This window comes from Rhipicephalus microplus, chromosome 1 (genome assembly GCF_043290135.1).
Source record: "Rhipicephalus microplus isolate Deutch F79 chromosome 1, USDA_Rmic, whole genome shotgun sequence".
Classification (NCBI taxonomy): Eukaryota; Metazoa; Arthropoda; class Arachnida; order Ixodida; family Ixodidae; genus Rhipicephalus; species Rhipicephalus microplus.
The window spans coordinates 95,344,918-95,366,723 of record NC_134700.1 but is presented as its reverse complement, the minus strand read 5'-3'; the positions used below and the strand labels follow the sequence as shown (position 1 = coordinate 95,366,723).

The following is a 21,806-nucleotide window of genomic DNA, read 5'->3' as shown; positions in this document are numbered from 1 at the left end:
CACTCATATGATATACCCAATAAAAAAGTTGACTATAGTAATAATAAATTACTTATTCAAGTGTCTTTCAACACCACTATACTCAATCAGCACTGATGACATAGCAGTGCAAGATAGCAGGAACACTATTGCAATTTCCAAAATCACAATCTTAACAAACTTCGAAAAAAAATGCGAAAAATATAATTTCTTAGGATGCCACCTTCACGCTGGATTGAGAGCATATGCAGTAGCCACCAATTTATTCACAGCAAAGAATTTGGACACACTTGTTTAGTTCAGTGCCTTTGAGTGGCATCACTATTCATTCTATTGAAATAATACATAACCATGACCAATAGTTTTGAATGTCATACAGTGTGTCGTTTGATTTTTCCCTGATTGGCTGCACGATCAAATGCAATGTTCAATGCCATGGTAAGTGATGTCTGCATTTCACCAGGCTGCCAGCACTAAAATGAGCTGGTAATGACTGAATGGCTGGTGCCAAAATTATTGCATCCACGTGGCAATAGTCAATCAAAAGTTAAGCCAATGAAAGGTTAAGGCGTTGTTGGCTGCACGTAATGGTTGTAGTATTTTTCATTTAGTCATCTCTAACCAGCTATCCTAAAGTTGTTTGTAAGGCTAAGCCTAATCGAATGTAAAATATTTCAGTCTTTCTACTGCATAAACTGCTTCAAAAGTAGTCAACTTCCCCTGAAGTTTGTTCGTAAGCACTTAACCATACATAACACTATTTCAAATCCCAAATGGCTCTTCACAGACCACCGACATTCGTTGCATCAACATTTACCTGCTGGTATACTACTTTTTCACGAAAATTAGTGCACATCATGTTACATGTTTGGAGTGAGCTGTGTTGTTGGTATGCCGCTGAAATTACAGCTCATAAAGGTCACGCTGAACTGTACAATAAAATTGCAAAATACTATATTAATTCAAAAATAACACATTTTTCTATGGTGATTTAATGACATTCTGAAGTACACACGGCTAACAGTTTTTTACAACAAAAAACAACAACAAAAACAGGCTTACTCCTTAGGGCATCCAACTTCCTTGGGGTCAGTGCCCGCTTCTCCACGCTCGGAGAACCGCCCTCCTTATGAAGGAAACGGCGACATGGGGTGCCCGTTATACTTCTGTTGTAAAGGTTGTGGACACCCCATATCGCCTTTGCAGCTTCCCTTACAAAAAGGGAATCCTTCGGCTGGGCCATCAGATGTTCCCATCTTTCTTCTGGTATGGTTATACCATGGCCCAGGTTTCTCTGCATAAACAAATGAACAGTGTCCTAATGCTGAGAATTCTGCAAGCAACACTAGTTGTGCAAGATCATTTCAAGGTTCGTTGAAAAAACCGAGCTTCTTGCCAAAAATATTTTTGATACAGAAGTAGGAAATTAGATCTGACATGTATGAAAACCTGGAAATTGCTCATCCCAAAACTGTGCAGTGAATAAAATGTCATAATTTCTGAGCAGTTCAGTAACACATGCCTATAACAGGCCAGAGGCAACCTTTATACCCTGAACAGAAAGAGGGGAAGCAGGTCTTCGAGACTAAACGTTGGGGGGGGGGGGTTCACACTTTGAAAATATGTTTGGATTTTGCCACCTCTGATGCACCAGCATTCTTCACAAGTCTTAGATCAGTATTTCAACTGATATCATCAAGCTGAACTTCTAGTGATGTGCGCATAAAAAACGGGCCTTTTCAGGGCCACATTGTTGCTGTACGTTATACATTCTCTACAGCAGCCACCTCAGTTGGATATGAAAGAGCCACGCTTTTTCTAGAATATCCTCCTGCATTTGTTTACTAGACTCGAAAATCACATCGTGCAGATGAACTCATCAACACTGATGCCAACTGGAATTTCAATTGCCATGGCAAGTGTCATCAAGAGCGCCTACTAAATATCTGTCCCATACAGATACTTAATAAGGATGGGGGCACTGCGACGACCCCATCCCCCCCAAACTGGAGCCCTGTGCTTGCCTTTGATTATACTGCTCTCTGCACGGTCATTCAGAACAGGGTTTTCCCCCCGCCAGACATTTAGTGGGTCTCATTCCTGTTAGAAGTCATAATCGGCAGAGAATGGCTGATGTGCCTTGTCTTTTTTTGTTCTGACATCTACCGTCGAACCCCGCTACAACGAAACTGATGGGGCGCGGAAAAAATTTCATTGAAGCGAAAATTTCGTTTTAGTGAAATCGAACAAAATATAGCTGATCTGAGCTAGCAAAACAAAGAAACGTTCATTCTCAGAATTCATAAAATGGCCGCAGCTTCCTATTCTTTCCCAGCAACATCGCGACGCGATTAACACCCATGCATAGCGATGCCATGGTGAAAAGCAAGCTGAAACAACGCCTAAAACCGCCTTGGTGAACGAACCAAACAGTTGCATTAACACGTCAACACCAGCAGCTGTCCGCTGTCAAAAGTACCGTAATTACTCTAATCTAACGCGCACCTTTTATCCGGTTAAGCGAGTTCATAAATCGCACGCGCATTAGAATTGAGTACGAACAAAAAAATTACGGTCAATCTATTGCCATCGGCAAATCCAAAATGGCCGCCCCCTACGTGCGTCGGCATGTCGCGTCGGCCATTTCTGCCTGCGTTTCCCCTGTGCGGCACTTCGTACGTGTGCTGAGGAGTTCGTCATCTAGTAGTGCATTAGCATCGACGGCGTGGAAGGGCCGACTCCAAAAACTCGAGTGCACCACGATGCCGCTTTTAAAAGTCATCGCGTGTGCAGAAACGGACGGAAATCGGAGCGCATCGCGGTCATTCGGAGTTCCCGAAACGTGCGTGCGGGACCGGCGGAAACAAAAGCAGAAGATTGTCGACAGCAAAGCTTCACGCAAAGGCTTCAGTTGACCACAGCAGGGTCGGTTTCCGCAAATTAAAGAGCTGCTCGGCGAGTATGTGCTTGAGCAGCGAGCAGCACAGCGGCCTGTGACGACAGAACTGCTCCAAGTGCGGGCTATGCAATTAGTCTTAGAAAAAGGTCTAACGCGGAGCCAGTTTAAAGCGACCAGGTGCTGGCTAACTAACTTTATAAAGAGGAAAGGCTTTTCCCTCCGAAGGGGAACATGCATATGCGAAAAGATTTGCGGAGGAGTACGGTGAAAAGCTTCACAGTTTTCAGAGGTTCGTCCTAAACTTGCGGCGCAACAACGGCTACCTGCTTGGACAAATCGGGAATGCCGATCAGACGCCTCCTTACTTCGACATGCCTGGCACCACAACCGTCGAGAAGAAGGGGGCGAAGCAAGTTCGCGAGCTGACATCGGTCCACGGTAAAACTACAGTGACGACAATGCTCTGTTACACGTCAGATGGGCTCAAGCTTCGCCCGTACCTCATATTTAAATGGAAGACGCTCCCGAAAGGAGTCGTTTTTTCGAGTGGTGTGATCGTGCGGGCCAGCGAGAAAAATGGGTGCGCGTTGCAATCAATGTCTTACGTTTTTTTTTTTCGCGGTGGAAATCGGTGCGCATTACAATCGAGGGCGCGGTAGAATCGAGTAAATACGGTATCTGAGAACGCCGAGATGAAGGCAAGGTATCGTGGAGCGACGACTTTTGCATTGTTCTATGCCATTCTTATCATCCATCACCCGCGGTTAGCAGATTTTGTTGATAATGTAGACGAACAGCCACTCTGATTAGTTACCACCCTGGCTTAGCGCGAATATAATAAGCTTCGAAATTTCAAAAAGCATCGTTCTGCAGTTGCACTGAGCAGCTGCACGGCAGGAACCATGAACTGAGCGACTGAGCTTTAGCTTCGGATCGTCTGCCGCTAGAAGCAAGCCAGTGGCAAAAGCAGGGCAGTCTTATTGCCATCGCTATCGAGCAATGGCGGTGCCATATGCTTGCTGAACAGCGGCAGTATAACGGCGGTTTCTAGCGGTGCCAACGCGTGTTCTAGACTTTGTTAACGCATTTTCAGGCTCTGAAAATGCATCGAAATGTTAAAAATTGGGTTTACTGCATAAAAGTAAGTGCCCGAGCCTGGAATTGCATCGTAAACTTCGTTGAAGCGGGACGATCGAAGAAAAAGTGTTTGTTATGGCCACAATATTTATGCATTGACTCCTATTGACTGCTGACAGGGAATTGTGAATTTTTCGCTGCAGCAGAAATTTCAGTGGAGCGCCGTTTGTTGTAGCGGAATTCAACTGTATAACATAATTTTAATCAGTGATGGCAAGACACTGCTGGCGGTCATGAATACAAAACAAGTTTTACTACATGCCACGTACATTGGAAGTTTGTGCACACAGTGTCAGCAGGGAAACATGACAAAGTTCTTTCTCAGTTGTGGACATGTCATTAGAACGCAATATCATTTTGCTGTAGTACTAACATGTGTTAGACACTGGAATGATAACACGTGAACGCCTATGCAGCATGTGGTGTAATGGTCGTTTTCCCCTTGACCAGCTCACTGGTTACAGAAACTCATTCACTAACTTGCTCGCTAATAAACTTCACGCTACTTGCAACATTTTATGAGATAAAAGTCACTTGTCATTTATTTGGACATTTTTGTGGCACTGTCACTCATCTTATTGAAGTACAGGGGGGTCAAAAGTTCCGAGGCCACGCTCCCATAGGAATACATGAGATAGCGACCTGGAAACTTTTGACCCCCACCTTCGCCCTTTACATATGTAAACTTACAACAAAAATTCGGATGCTCCACCGTGTGCCATTCAATTTTTCGGACTGCGGCTGCCTGATATAATGTGATCTTTCATGGCATGACAAGCAGGCAGCCACGCTTACGATAGTGTGGCTGACCCTTTGAACTTAGCGGGCACTGCAAAAGAGCCGAAATAACCGAGTCTGAAAAAAAGTATTCACAAAAAAGCCCCTTTTTCAGCTCAGTGGCCAAAAAATATTGTCCATCTATATTTTTACACACGCACGCTTTGCACAAGTCGGTCTTTATTTCAGCCAGTGTTTGGCCATCCCTGTAGAGACTGTTACAACTTCCACTGTAGGTGGACATGATGGTTGTGGAGTGGACCGCACATCATCATCATAATGTCCACGTATGCAAGTTTGAGTACTTGACAAATGATCGTGTTTTCAAATTGACAAACTCCCAAACAATCTTAGATTTAGGTCAGCTGTCGTCCACCAGATGGCCAAACACAGGCTGAAATACTAGCAGACTTGGTAGTGCATAAGTATGTGTGCCAGAAGCACGTGAGTGCAGTGACACATTTTTCCGGTCAGTGGGCCAATAAATGTTGAACAAGGGTGTCAATATAGGATATAGTTGGTATTTCATTGCGATGTACAAAAATGTCTTTCCTAGTCATCTTCACTCTTATTAGTTTCATACATGGGCGTTACGCCCAAACCTCAAATAAAGGTGCTTTTTGTGGTGAATGACTTTTTTTTTGACACTTGGTTATTCAAGCTTTAAAACGGTTCCCCCTCCCGCCTTAGTTGGCAGCAGTTATGTCTCATGCACCTGCACAATACGTGGCATTTATGTTTGCAGAGTTGTATGCAAGGACTAACAGGAAACAAAGATTACAGGCAGTCATGCTTGATAAGTGGTTATATTGTGTGAACTCAATACTAGCCATCTATAAAGATATGACAGAGAACCTTACCTCAGTAGCCTCTGTTTCAAGTACGCACTGATGCGCAGCACTCACTGGTGGCTCTGCTACCAGCAGCACGGCTTCAGGTTGTGCCACCAGAGTTGGAGCTTGCGGTGGTGGCATTACAGCTGCTGCCGGCACTGCTGGAAGTGGTGTTGGTAGTGCCGCCGCCGCTGCTGCTGGAGCTGCTGCCGCCACTGCTGCCGCCACTGCTGCCGCCACTGCTTCTAGTGGCAGCACTTGTTTAACAGCAGGAGGCGTCTTTATTGCAGTGAATATTGGAGATCCCCGCAGGGGCGCCTGCTCAAGTAGGCGTTTGGTGTGTAGCGACACCACGGACCCGAGCTAACGGGGGAGTCTCTACTCCCTCCCACGCCTAGCCGTGCGTGGCTTTGCCGTGTCCGGGGAAAAGGGGATCCTGGGGGTTGAGCCGACGCTGGGTGATTGGACCTTTAAGGCCCCCCGGCAGAGGCAACACACCCCTTTGGCCCCGGCTTCACGTAGACGGCACCCCTGGGCTGACCCACCCAGGGGAAATCGGCAGTCGCCTTTTCCTATCTCTCTCTTCCTACATCTTAGTCTTTTCTCGTCTTTAAATCTATCCTGTCTTCTTCTCTCTTCCATTTACTTCCGATTTTTCCTGGCGGCAAGGGTTAACCTTGTGTAATTACTCAACCTCGAGTAGTTATATTTGGTTATAGTGGCAATGTACGGCTGGCGTCTGCAGCCTTATGCTATTAAGTGCTTCAGCGTCCCCTGGTTGGACTCCATGGTGGGTGGTCGCCATTGCTGCCGAAAAAAAGTACACTACTATGGGAACACCTGCATTTCCCCATCTCCTAGATCGTCTTCCGCTTAAGAGGGGACGCACCGATGAAATATTATTTTTCAACCAACCCAGACAATGCTTTCCGAAATTCCATGTAGTGCACAGCGAAAAGCCAACAAAACAAGCTAGAGCCATATCTCCATTTCTTGTTGCTAAATTTCTGACTGAGCTCTTTGGCCAAGGATACAAGGTTACAAAGATGGCTAGCGGAGACCTTCTCCTTGAGCTGCCAGAAAAACACCACTATGAAAAACTTGGCAGTCTCAAAGCATTTGGCAATATCCCAGTATCTATTTCACCTCATAGATCAATGAACACCTCACGCGGAGTTGTTTCAGAAGCAGACCTTCTTGAAATGTCTGAACAGAAACTGCTTGAAGGGTGGAAAGAGCAAAATGTGACGGATGTGAAACGAATCGTCATCAGACGCGACAACAAAGAAATACCTACCAAACATATAATACTCACTTTTGCATCTAGCACACTGCCTTCATCTATAGACACAGGCTACATCAAACTCTCTGTCCGTCCCTACATTCCCAATCCGAGACGGTGTTATAAATGTCAACGATTTGGTCATGGTTCGCAGAACTGCCAGGGTCAGGAAACTTGTGCAAGATGTGGTGGCCGCGGCCACCCATCTGATAACTGTGTTACCACGCCTCACTGCGTGAATTGTGACGGGAAACACGCCGCGTATTCGCGTTCGTGTCCTAACTGGAAGAAAGAAAAAGAAATCATCACTCTTAAAGTCAAAGAAAACATCACATTCAAAGAAGCAAGACGAAGAGTGTCGCCATTTTACGGCGCAACATATGCTGATGCGGCGCGTCAGGGGGCAACGCCGCACCAGCCCTCGCCACCCCTTCGGCCTGCGCAGAGCGAGCCGTCGGCTGTGGCACCTGCCCCCAAGGCAGCTGTAGCCCAGGCTACACCGCCTACTCCCAAACAGAGACCGGAGACTCCAGAGTCTTCGGGTCTCAAGGCCTCCCCTCACCAGGCGAGGCCCAAAATTCGAACTAACAGCCCGCATGTGCGGGCATCCAGTGCCTCCGAGGAGGCAATGGATACATCGGCACCCTTGGTGCCGAAAGAGCGGCGTGGCTCCTTGGAGCGCGCCAAGAAAACAAAAAAGCAAATAACAGGGCCTGGTGATGGCCCTGTTAAGTGAACTCAAACTCCCCGTCTAAGCAGCCACTCGCTTTTCGTACACACAGCACTATTTCACATTCACCATGAACACTCAAATTATACAATGGAACGTCAGGGGCTTTCTCAGAAACCTTGACGACATCCAAGAACTCTTACATGAACACTCGCCAAAAGATCTGTGTGTGCAAGAAACACACCTTAATTTAAAACACACAAATTTTCTTCGTAAATATGTTATTTTCCGAAAAGACCGTGTTGATGCTATGACATCATCCGGAGGTGTTGCCATCATAGTGAATCAAGGAATAGCATGCACACACTTACAACTCCAAACACCCCTTGAGGCAGTGGCTGTTCGAGCGGTTCTTTTTGATAAACTGATCACAATCTGCAGTATTTACATTCCTCCTAGCTATCAGCTCCAAAAACGCGATTTACACTCTCTAATTGATGAACTTCCGGAGCCTTATGTTCTCCTTGGAGACTTTAATGCGCATAGCAGGTTATGGGGTGACTCTCGGTATGACGCGCGAGGTCGACTGATCGAACAGTTCCTTATCTCGTCGAGCGCGTGTCTCCTAAATCGAAAAGAACCAACCTATTATAACCTCGCTAATAACACCTACTCCTCCATAGACCTGAGCATAGTATCTCCATCTCTTGTGCCTCTACTCCAGTGGAAAGTCGTCAGTAATCTGTACGGAAGTGACCACTTCCCCGTAGTTTTGAGCACAACGACAGTAACTGAGTGTCCACCACGTGTTCCCAAGTGGCTCATAAACGGAGCCGACTGGGAACAGTTTCATACTATCGCTTGTCTAGGTTGGAATGACATCTGTACTTTGAACATTGATGTTGCTGTGAACTACTTCACAACGTTTTTGATTGATGCTGCAACAAAATGCATCCCACAAACAAATGGACACCTTGGAAAACGATGTGTGCCATGGTGGAATTCTGAATGCCGAAACGCGCGCAAACAGCAAAACAGAGCTTGGAGGCTGCTTCGGAACTCACCGACAGCCGAAAATCTTGAAACCTTCAAGAAAATAAAGTCTCAAGGCAGGAGAACGCGTCGGCAGGCCAGAAGAGAAAGCTGGCAGAAGTTTTTATCAGGGGTTAATTCATACACACAGGAGGCTAAAGTCTGGAACATGGTCGGTAGGATAGCAGGAAAACAAGTATACACAATTCCACTCGTAAACACTCAGGGTGATACCTTGGAAGATCAGGCAAACTTCCTCGGTGCACACTTCGAACAGGTATCCAGCTCGTCCCACTATACTGACACTTTCCAAAAATACAGAACAAGAATAGAAAAGCAGAAACTCGAACACAAATCCACTAGATACGAGGCCTATAACCAAGCTTTCAATCTAGCTGAGCTCCAAACATCTCTAAACTCCTGCAGTACTTCTGCCCCAGGTTCTGACCGTGTGATGTATGAAATGTTAAAAAACCTACCAAACGAAACCCGAAAAACCTTACTTTGTTTGTACAATGCTATTTGGTCTTCTGGCACTATTCCTACCTCCTGGAAAGAGGCTATTGTTATTCCCATTTTGAAAGAGGGCAAGGACCCTTCTTTACCCTCGAGTTATAGGCCTATAGCACTTACAAGCTGCTTGTGCAAAGTCTTCGAAAAAATGATAAACTGCCGACTTGTAAATTTTCTTGAAACAAATAATTTGCTCGACCCATTTCAGTGCGGGTTTCGAGAAAGTAGATCCACCACAGACCACCTTATTCGTATCGAGGCACAGATCACAGACGCGTTCGTCCATAAACAATATTTCCTCTCTGTGTTCCTCGATATCGAAAAGGCTTATGATACTACATGGCGTTACGGAATTCTAAGAGACCTATCCCACCTTGGTGTGCGCGGAAGAATGTTTCATATAATCGAAAGTTACCTGTCAAACCGGACATTCCGTGTCCGTCTGGGCAGTGTGCTCTCCCAAACATTTGTCCAGGAAACAGGCGTGCCACAAGGTGGTGTGCTTAGTTGCACACTTTTTATTATTAAAATGAATTCTTTGCACTTGTCCATTCCCCGCAATATGTTCTATTGTACATATGTCGACGACGTTCAGCTTGGCTTCAAGTCATGCAACTTGGCCATGTGTGAGCGACAGGTTCAGTTAGGTTTAAACAAGGTCTCCAAATGGGCAGAGGAAAACGGATTCCGACTGAACCCACTAAAGAGCACGTGTGTCTTGTTCTCCCGAAAGAGAGGCATGCACTCGGAGCCTGACATTCAACTGAACGGGCAACAACTGTCCGTCAAAGCTGAGCATAAATTCTTAGGCTTAATCTTGGACAACAAGTTGACCTTCGTACCCCACATAAAGTATTTAAAAACAAAATGTTTAAAAGCCATGAATGTTATAAATGTGTTGTCACGTACTACGTGGGGTAGTGACAGGAAATGCCTCATGAACCTGTATAGAAGCCTTATTCGCACCCGCTTAGATTATGGGGCCATTATTTATCAGTCAGCGACTCAAAGTGCTTTGAAGATGCTGGATCCCGTGCACCATTCGGGCATCCGCCTTTCTACGGGTGCTTTTCGCACCAGCCCCGTAGAAAGCCTTTACGTTGAGTCAAATGAGTGGTCGCTTCATCTGCAGAGAACCTACATGTCCTTTGTATATTTTCTTAAGGTGAAAGCAGACAAGAGGCACCCCTCATACTCTACTATTAATGACTTGTCGAGCTCCATTCTTTTTCAAAACAGGCCTTCAATGAGGCAGCCCTTCTCAGTTCGCCTGAAGGGTCTAGCTGAGGACACTGGAGTGTCACTCGAACACAGTTTAATGGCTCCTGTAGCATACCCGCCACCGTGGCAGTGGCAGACTATAGATTGCGATGTATCTTTTTTAGAAGTTACTAAACATGCGCCTATTGCCCATATTCGAACATACTTCTTGGAACTTCAACACAAATACACACGTCCTGAGTTTTTTACAGATGCCTCTAAGTCCTCTGTGTCCTACGCTGCTGTTGGCCCTTCCTTTTCGGATGCTGGCCCTCTACATCCAGGCACAAGTATCCTCACAGCGGAAGCTTACGCGATACTTGTGGCAGCTAAACACATCAAACAATCACAAATACAAAAAGCAGTAATTTATACAGACTCCCTCAGTGTGGTACCGGCTCTGCACAGTCTTAAAAAACAAAAAAAACCCTGTCCTAGTTTCACTTTACTCCATTTTATGCACCCTCCACACACTCAACAGACATGTTGTTGTGTGCTGGGTGCCAGGGCACCGTGAGATTCAAGGCAACGTGATGGCGGATCAGCTTGCTGCATCCGCCCACGAAAGCACTGCCATTACACCGACATCAATCCCGGCCCTTGATCTTAAGCCGTCTCTCAAACGAAAACTCAGGGACTACTGGCAGAGCAAGTGGGATACACACACACAAAACAAACTACACGTTATCAAGCCACACCTTGGCCATTGGTCACCAGTATCAAAATCACGTCTAACAGAGGTAACACTAACAAGACTCAGGATAGGACACATATACACGACACACACGCATCTTTTGTCCGGTGGTGATCCACCATTGTGTGAGAGATGTGGAGAGGCATTGACAGTCCTTCACATATTAATCCAGAGCAAACACTTAGAAACTCTAAGAAAACGACATTTTCCATTACCCTACCGACAGCATATACCTTTACACCCTGCAATGTTCGTCGGTAGGGAACCGCTTTTTAGTCATAAATCACTGTTAGCGTTTTTAAAAGAAATTAATAATTTTCATATCATACACCCGGGCATTCCGTAGCACGACCTCTCTAGAGAGGTTTTTGCTGCGGCGGTTACACAAGAAAGCACTTGCCTCACGGCCCTTGGACGCAAGGGTATGAACGAGTGAGGCACTTGTGCTAATGCCATTCATATCCACCATCGCTTTTTATAATCACCAACTCTTGTCATCTATCCTCACCACACACACCTTTCACGGCATGGTCATGATTTTATTACTTGTATGTTTTTACCCGCCTTACCGCGAGGAATTTTATGGCCTTTATACAGCCGCTTATCACAATCATTGTCCATATTCTTAGTAACATGAACTGGTGCTCTTTGGCCGTGAAACGGCCCTTGCGCCACAAAACTTCAAACATCATCATCATCATCACACCCATATCAATCCCGGCCGTTGATCTTAAGCCGTCTCTCAAACGAAACCTCAGAGTATACTGGCAGAGCAAGTGGGATACACACACACAAAACAAACTACACATTATTAAGCCACACCTTGGTCATTGGCTGCCTGTATCGAAATCGCGTCATACACAGGTAATACTAACGAGACTCAGGATAGGACACACATACACGACACACACACACCTTTTGTCCGGTGGCGATCCACCATTGTGTAACAGATGTGATGAAGTATTGACAGTCCTTCACATTTTAATTGAGTGCAAACAATTGGACACTGTAAGAAAACAACACTTTCCATTACCCTACCGACAACATATACCTTTGCACCCTGCAATGTTCGTCGGTAGGGAACCGCTTTTTAGTCACAAATCATTGTTAGCGTTTTTTAAAGAAATTCATAGTTTTCACATCATATACCCGGGCATCCCGTAGCATGACCTCTCCAGAGAGGTTTTTGCTGCGGTGGTTACACAAGAAAGCACTTGCCTCACGGCCCTTGGACGCAAGGGTATGAACGTGTGAGGCACTTGTGCTAATGCCATACATATCCACCATCGTCTTTTATCATCACCAACTTTTGTCATCTATTCACACCGCACACACCTTTCACGACATGGTCATGATTTTATTACTTGTATGTTTTTACCCGCCTTACCGCGAGGAATTTTATGGCCCTTATACAGCCGCTTATCACAATCATTGTCCATGTTTTTAGTAAGATGAACTGGCGCTCTTTGGCCGTGAAATGGCCCTTGCGCCATAAAACATCAAACATCATCATCATCAATATTGGAGATGATAGCGCTTTAACATAGTGCAATACAAATACACGAACTTATAAAAACAAAGTCCTTTTCAATATTCAGAGTTTTGAAAGTGTAAAATACTTCACACATACAGATCCAGTAACGCCAATAGATTTTTCAGACTTGTTCGATATTTTGGACTTCATTAAATGTGTTGTCAATATTACCATAGCACAAAACATTTTTGCGTCTAATTTTTCAAACAAATTTTACCCTAAAGTTTAATTTTTTGGACAAAATAGCTCGTTTTAAAGTGCCGCTCGATTTTGAAAGCCACCATGTTAGATTTTTATTGGCTTGGTCAAGTTTGTTGACTTCCAATGGGAAGTTGCGTTGCCTCCAAACTGAAAATGTGCACATCTTCCGATTTTCAAGGCAGTGTCCTATCTTCCTTGGCAAGCAAAACTGCATAGGGAAAGAAACTACACCCATAGGTTTTTCTTTTTTGAAGGATTATTTTTCACATCAAGAAAGGAGAGTAATAGTTTTTCTGGTTGTCTTTGACGTGGTCATTTTGGAGATTTTTCAAGTTTTTGAGCCGTTGTGTGGGTCACGTGTTCTCAGCTAATGCAGCAGCTCAGTAGGAATGTAGTTAACGTGAATATTCTGAAACATGCTGGTTCAGTCGCGGCCACGGCAATAGTAGTTCGATGGAGGTGAAATAGTGAAGGCTTACACAGTATGCAATGACAGTGCTGGTCAAGAACCCTGACTGCGTCGCTAAATCTCACAAAACAGACAAGACATTGCAAGCACCTGTTTGCGGCCTGCATCAAGTTTCGTTTGCTTTGTGGGATGGAACTGCCAACTGGGTTGCTCACAACGGTCAGCGGCAGCAATTGCCAATGCGCTGACATTACCGTAGCCCAAATAAATCCAATTCTGCTTGTCCCGAAGCACAGCATGAAGCCTGGTGTCATTGGGGGTCTTTTTAGGCTATTCTAATCTAACAACTTAATTTTCATGTATTAACTATTTTTCAGGACTGTTTGATATTTCACAGACCCTGCAAGGTCCAGAAAATTAGTCAGAAACTGAACTCGGTTAACAAACACCTAACCAACTAAAACCCACACATCGATCAAGAATGACTGAAAGCAAAGTATGGGGTAAGCTAAAAATATTAATTCTGGCAAAGAGCTAGAAACATGAAAAGGGCAGAGGAGAGATACGTACAGCGGTGCACTGGAACAGCTCTGCCTCTTCCTGTTGAAAAAGACTGTTCCCCCAACCTCTCCTAGGTTTATAGCTTTGCAACAAAATCACCATATTCATGCAAATCTCGACAAAGTCTTTTTTTCGAATTTTTTTGCTATAAACTCCACGGTCGGCTTAAATATGAGGATTTTCGAAAACGTGGCATTTTTAATTGAGAAAAGTGGTGAACAACTAGCAGTACCTAGACGGTAACATAGCTGCTAGTAATCAACACCCGGCTTATGTACACACGTGACACACATACATACACACGTACACACATACACAAGTGCCTCAAACAGGCTGGCTGACGTTTTGATAGGAGAACCTATCTTTGTCAAAGGCACTTTGTCATCCTTGGCATGTTAGTTTCAATGGGGTTAGTAGTGACGTCATCTTTTGGTGGTAGCATATGTCCCTGTTGGTAATCTCGGTCTGAAAAGAAAAAAATCTATAAAGCAGCAGAGTGCAGCCCTCGCTTTCTTTCAAGTTAGGTTGCGATGTACCAAGTGCTCTCCTGTCAGAGGTGGGGGCCGGGAAGCAAAAAACGAAAGTGAAAGAACAAAAGAAAAAAAAAGGAAGAAAAGGGGGATGCAAAGTAGGAGCGAGCGGTGGGCTACAAAGCGGCGGCCGCTACGACTAAAGGAAAGAGCATGAAATACTTCGGAACCAGAAGATGGGTGCCGCGTCTAGCCGCTGCAAACGGTTGCCGACGACAGCGGCGTACGCCTATTCTCAAACACTTATAAATGGGAAAGACAGCAACGAAGCAGTTACTAAAAGGGGGACAAGCAGGCGGCATACATTTAAATGTCAAGATGATGACAGTAAGCGATGCCCGATGGCTGCAGCAGCACGATTTCTCCAGCAATTTTTCTGCATAAATATTTCATAAACATAAGTAGGATAACATCATTCCTGCACATACACAGGGTTCTTAAAGGTTTGAAAGGAGAAAATTGAAGGATATTTATGGAACTTCATGGCCCTGTCAAACGTTTCTCAGGGACTTAAGGGAACAGAGTAAGCCCTGTATTTGCCATGTAGTCGAGGTGAAGTTTATGTACTTTTTTTCTCCATAACCGTAAGAGCTGGAGTAATTATTTTATTATTGTATTAATGAGCCATTCTTATTTTTACTAAAGCAAATTTATCACTGAAAACTTTAATGCTAATTTTTGGTAAATTTTTACTCCAGGTGCCTCGCTATCACACAATAGCTATTAGATGTCACATTGCACAAGAGCACTTTCTCATACAACAATTATTGTGCTTCAGCATATTCCCTTTTACGTTACCTAAATACTAGCCGAAATCTAGGATTCTAGATACGGTGGTTGTTGCGAAAAAGGAACGTAAGTACGAAAAAAGCATGTTTTGAGGTAATCGCATAGAAAGTTGGAAATATACATTATTTCAAGAGTATACAACGAGTAACAGCAAATTGACGGACCCGTTCAATAGGCATAAATCAGATACACATCGCCAATATAATTTTTTTCTTTTTGTGCTGAAACGTCTTGGCTGGCTACCTTCACTTGTCACCTGGTATGCAGTCGTGTTGTCAGCACAGTACTGTCAATGCAGTTCCAGGGTGCGTGGGTCCTACGTTGTGCACTGCCCTGGTGAAATTCTAAAGTAGTTCAACACATTGACACGGGCTATATCGCCATAATTAAAAGTGAACACGTACAGACTCAAGGGTGCATATTTACACTGTTTGATTCCCGAGGAAAACGTTTTTTGGAGTCCAATCTCACACGACAATCCACTGAATCATTATGGTTTTGAGTTTTCCCATAGAGGCATTGAGCAAGTATTCTGGATGAGCTAGTTCCAAATAATTTGGCTTAACAGCCTCAATACAGATGCTGGAAGGTGTTCTTTATCAACCAATGGTTCACCATTCAACTGCGCTTTGTTGAATTAACACTAAGTTTCGGCATCGTTCGATAAGGCCGTGTCAGTGATTGATATTTTGAAGCCATGGAAAAGTATGTGAACCAGACAGCTTTTCGCATGTCCTCTAAACTGGCTCTATTTCTTTTAATGACTTAACGACAATAGTTTTGGTGCTTTCCAATGATGACACCACTAAGAAGTCTCCAACTAGATATGTATTTCCCGACAGAAAGCTTGATGCCTTTGTTTTCTTGCGTTTTCGCAGTTCCGCACCCATTTTTTTTTTCTCAATGTGCCAAATGCACTCTGGCTTGCTAACTGTAACTTCTCCATATAGCCGTAATGTTTGAAATGCAAGGAATCCCTTGCTACGTAAGATTGCGGGCATGGCAGGCCTCCACCGAAGTTGTGAAATATTGTCATATTTAGAATGAAAAAAATTGCGCTAAGACAAATGACCGATTATAGTTCAGAAAAAGCTCCATAATTTAAATAATGCAAAAAGAAACAAATAATTTTTTAAAAATACTTTCACTTACCCTGTCCCCTACGGTACCCAAACAAGAAATTTTTTCTACAACCTTTCAAATTATCACTAAATTTACTACACTTATAGAGTTTAACACAAAGACCAAATTACTTTCGTAAATAGGGAAGTTTCTACAATCAATAAAGGGGTGTTACAACCCTTTAAATCCAAAATTGTAATAGACAACTAAAATCTACCGCACCGCTTTTGCAGCTAACCCATGCCTGCTCTGGTGAAGGCTGTTTAGGAGTACTGAACATTCATTCTCACACATGTGCTCCAGGCAACACAGGTCAGGTAGAGTCACAAAATACATGACATGCAATTGAAATCTAAAGACAGGGAGAACAAATGCAGTGATTATGAGAAAAGGGCTACCAAGAAAGTTGACTATCAGTGTAACCTGTCATGCAAATAAAAAGTAGTGTTCTTGTGGGAGCATTGTTAGGAAGGATAAGCAACCACCACTCGTACATTGTAATAACCACATGCACCACTCGTTAAGACAGGGAAGAGAGAGGGAATACAAATGGAAGGGTGATCAACCTAGGCCGGCAGGCAAAAGAAGCATAAATGCAACAGGCATAAGTTCCGTAAGGAGATAAGTAGAGAGAGTAAAAGCAAGACATGATGACATGACGAATGAGGAATGAAATTAACGATAGTAGAAAGCATAAACAAACAGAATACAACTAAACTCGCACAGATGTATTAATTCTGAAGGGGGATCGAGGCTTGCTGTATTATTGCTAACCTACAACAGATAACGGATTGCACTGTGGACCTGTCTGCACTGGTCCCAAATTCAAGTGTTTTCATCACCTTTAGGAGCCTTCAGAATGAAACTTTCAAACTCAAGGGTTTGCAAGGTGTTCCAATTTCCTATACAAACCCTGCACAAATGCTTACCCATCCCTTTGACCACGACGTCTTGTAACACCCGGTTTCGTTTTTTTGGTCAGCAAGTTTCCTTCTCAACGATACAATTTCTTGCTCAAGCCTCGCCACCTTGTTGTTTCTTTCTTCACCTTCCGCTGCAGGCAATTCGGACAAGGCCACCATCTCCTTTCGTTTGGCAGCCTCCTTTCTTTTCTTTTTTTCTTTTTGGCTCGGCTCTCCCTGCAAAATCAGACTGCATGACAACTCTGCGTGGCTGAAGAGTACTGCCTCGACATGCCCACATTCTTTACTATGAAAATGTGCTTGCTCGAAATTATTTCGATTCTATTAACACATATACAACATATGTTGTGATGTAGTCCAAGTCACCTATAATGAATTATTGAATGTATTGAGCACTTGTGAAATCCTTTGATTTTTGATTTACGAAATATTTTATAACATATTCACTTAAATACCTCATTTCCTTCTGATTGAATATCATTAGAATACTACTTGAACGAACATCAGTTCAGAAAACTGTGCAAGCGAGCATGCCGAAAGCAATGGAGAGAACTGAGGTTGACAAGGGTGCAAGAAGGTACGCTTTTTCATTGTGCGTCATGCCCTCAAGCACTTTTGTTCTCTTTCCTCCTTACAAGACACGGCTTACTTTTAGTGCATGTGATCGTGAGGCAGTGCACAGGTATTTCATGGCATACCATCATGGCCGCAATAGCTATGCAAGAAGCTTTGAAGAACCTTTCTAATAGACCTAACATGATGATCGAGTTTTTTTAGGTCAACTTACGAGTCTAAAACGAGGTACAATACATTTCATCAGAGTTGCCATAAAGAAAACAAAATTTAGTTACCCGAGAAGGCGCAGCTTTAAGGACGTCGTCAAAGACGTGCTCTGGGAATCGGATACGCCTTCTGAACAGCTTCCGGGCTAGGTCTTCTTTGGACTCTGTAACAATAGTTCAATGAAGTTTCTCAGAGAGGAAGTGATGAGGTCATGTGCAGTTGTTTCAGGCAAAGTAATGTACAATACCAATGTAATGATGACACATAAGTGGCCAAAAGTCTGAATAATTATGACATGCAAAATCACAGTCAGGCACAAAGATGGATAGTTTAAAAATAATTGGCAAGGGCCACTATGCAGTACAATTGTGGATTATGGACTTATTAAACAAGTGTAAAGGCAAAATTAACTGTTGCACAGTGCACAAATATTCCAACTTTTAAGCATACACACAAGCACAGTTTCCCTAAATCATAGAGAAGCTGAAGTGCTCTTAGTGGTTCTCGCCAACATCTCTATCGATATGACCATTTACCTACTTGCCAAGCTGTCTAACAATAGAGACAAAGGCAAGAAGTGAGACCGGCAGAGTGAAGTGACATGCATTTTTTTTCATGTTGCACGAAATCCATGAAACCTGTGCTTTATTCATGAAACCTGTGTCCATGAAACCATGAAACCTGTGTCAGACCCCTGTGCTTTATTTGTGATGGTCATATCCACAATGTAAGGGGCTTAGCACACCAGGAATATGCACACAACAAAGTATTCTTACATGCCACTGAACTTGTTGCCCTATAGCCTGTTTCAATATGGCATCAGAAAAATATTGCTACAAAGGAATTCTTTTTTATATGTTTTCTTTCCTGTATTCATTTCTTACAGAATTTGTAATCAATCCAGTATATATAAAGAACAAAGAGAATAACGATATGAGAGAGTAAAGTTGTTTCCAATGTGTGGCTTACGTGCATTCACTTCAACTGCCTTGATTGTCACATGAGAAAATTATTTGGTTTGGAAGGCAGCTTAGCGTCGACATGCACTTCATAAATTTACTTTGCAACTGTGGAGCATGTAATTATGCCTGTGTGGTTGGTGTATACCTTGCACACAACTTAGCACTGATAGCTCACTGCGACATCATGCCCAAAAACGACAACATTTTAGGTCGTAAAGAGAACGATGTTGTTGAAAATGCGTGGTTACGAACGAATTAAAACATACCCATAAGTAGCAAGGCCCGGTTAGAGGTAAGGTGCATTTAAAATCCCACGCGATACGACTGCACAATAGGTTAGACAAAGGTGATATACAGAAATCTATTAGAGGTAAGGTGAATTTCAAAACCCACGCAATACGACTGCACAATGGGTTAGACAAAGGTGGTATACATAAATCTATAATTCACCAAATACATAAAAAATAGCTGACTGACGAGTCCGCGCTTTGTCCTGCGGGCTTACTAGCATAACAATGATCTGCGATTGCCCACCTTCTATTGGGCACAGGTATATGCCACTAGCCTTGAGAGTTTAAATAAAGGGCCTTGAATTTGTTTGTTTGTGTGTGTGTGTGTGTGTGTGTGTGTGCGTGCGTGCGGCACAGCCAAATGTTTCGTGCATGCACAAGATTCCTCGTAGAACATAGCGCGAACGGTGACGAGATTGACCAAACAGGACCAAACTGCCTATTGCGTTAGCCCAGTTAGGGCTTTCTCGTCATCGTTGTTTACGCTGTGTTCCACCACGAATCTGTACTAACAAACTCAACTTCGTACGCTTCTATTGCACAAGGCGTTAGCGCAGGAACCAAGAATCCACGAAAACAACTTGCATCATACAAGTAGCTGTTACAGTCGCAAAGGGCCGCTATAACTCAATGCACGAAGAGACGGTAAACAAAAAAATAAACATACAAGCAGTAATGAACAGCCACGCTTTACAGCAAGCTGCACGCTTCTCACCTGCTAATTCCACGACATCGCCAGGAAAGTAATCTTCAAGCTCGCCTTCTTCCTGCTTTTCTCTCCAATAAGTCATTTTATTCTTGCCTGAGGCAAGGTCCGTTTCAGACGACGGCCTGAAATTGCGTATCAGTGAGGCCGCCACGACGGCTTTCGCGCCATCTTTATATGCGACGTACGCATACATGATAATAAACAAAAAAAAAACCGACTGATCAAACAAAACACACACCACCAGAGTCTCGGCGGGAAGAGGGGCTCGCAAGCAATGGCGTGCGCCAATAGGCCTAAGAGGCTATGGATGGCTTCGTCTGCTTTGAGCTTTTACGACTTTTGGCTTTTCTGGTGTCGTCTGCTTTTGTAGCTGCACCCTCTTGAAGAGAATGGGGTGCTCGAAGCGTTCGAATCGCGAAACATTGATAAATATGAAACAGTGCCGATTTCTTTACTGCTTGTAATAAGTTGTAGCACAAAATGAAGTATTGTATTTCGAAGGTGAATTAATAATGCCACTCTTCTCATTCGCAAACCAGCAGAGCAACATGAAAGGTTTGCATCATTGCATGTCTTTCACAAGGCCGGGCGTGACAAGTTACCGGAAAGACGCAATAATTAACAATATACGAGGGCACGCATAAGTTGCATGTTCATTGTTAACATACTTATTCTTGCGTCGATAGCTGACCTGAAGTTGGGGCGATGAAATGCCGGCTGCAAGGGCAGTGGTCAATGGATGCGACATGCTAGAGCCATGGATCCATGTGCTTAGATTGAAGGTGCACACTCATGAGCCCAATATGTAGTCAAGACTTCTGGAGCCGCCATCTGTGACATCCCTCATAACCATATTGTGGTTTTGGGCGTGAAACCCCAACATTATTGTACTATAAATACTTACAAGAAAAGGTACACTGAGACAGGGCTGAGTTGAACATTCCTGAATTGCTCAGTTTAGCACTATTACTTGCAAAGTGTCATTCGATTTCAGTTGCACCTTTGAGGATGTCTGACCAGACGTACAGTGCGGACATGTCTGTATACGTTGCACCAAGAAACTCCAACGTATCATATTATGTTGGTACGTAGGTAGTAAACTTTACTGATATCCTGAGTAACTCCCGTATTCATAGAGCAAGGACTGTGGGCTGCTCCCACGTTGGGATGGCAAGGCCAAGCCTCACCGCCACGTCGTGGGCCTGCTGGACTGTCTGAATCACTGTCTGAATCTTGGTTCGGCCCGCAAATACAAAGTGTCTTGCGAAACCTCTTCACTCGCGTGGAGCTGTAAGGAGGGACACGATAGAAGATCTCCGTGAAACGTCGACTAGATCAAAACATAGCGATACGAGTGCATTGCGACCGCAGTATAACCGACTGAAGGCGTTATAGGTTTCAGTGGGTCAAAAGAAACACCCCACAAGTGAGCTAATGCTTCATGACCCGTCGCGGGTCCAGCCCGCTTCGACTTTGGAGAGCCCGAGCACGACAATTAAGAACGCAATCATTAATTGCGAATTGACGTCGCAGCACGTTTATTTATAAGTGTTGAAACAAAAACAGAAAAAAAACAAGTAATGTTACAGACGGCATTCGACAAGTGCTACTCATCTACAAGATCAGCTATAGTCAATGGTCAAAGCACATCAGAAGATCATCGGTGTTTTCTACCGTGGTAGAGACTATCGACGAAAACTGGGAGCTGGTACACGCGGGTGAAAAAAAAACTTTATCATCAATTCTGAATGATAGGATCGAAGTTTGGTTTGGTCGCTTGAATACATTCTGACAGTGTCTCAAAGTGGCGAATTCTATTTTCTGATAGCTGTGCAATGAGAGCAAGCAGGTATGCATGTATTATTTCCTCCCCTACGGCCCGCTCATTTCAGTAATAAAGCTTAGTTGTTCATCAGG

General features: G+C 43.9%; 1 long non-coding RNA gene across 1 annotated transcript; it reads right to left on the bottom strand.

Annotated features, from left to right (window-relative positions):
* Positions 1 to 16,798: 16,798 nt before the first annotated feature.
* LOC142791131 (uncharacterized) lies at positions 16,799 to 20,131 on the bottom strand. The gene is made up of 3 exons (XR_012890027.1): positions 19,896 to 20,131; positions 17,997 to 18,091; positions 16,799 to 17,361 (listed from the first exon to the last, which is right to left on the bottom strand). It is a non-coding gene; the product is annotated as an uncharacterized LOC142791131 (long non-coding RNA).
* Between the last annotated feature and the right edge of the window lie 1,675 nt (positions 20,132 to 21,806).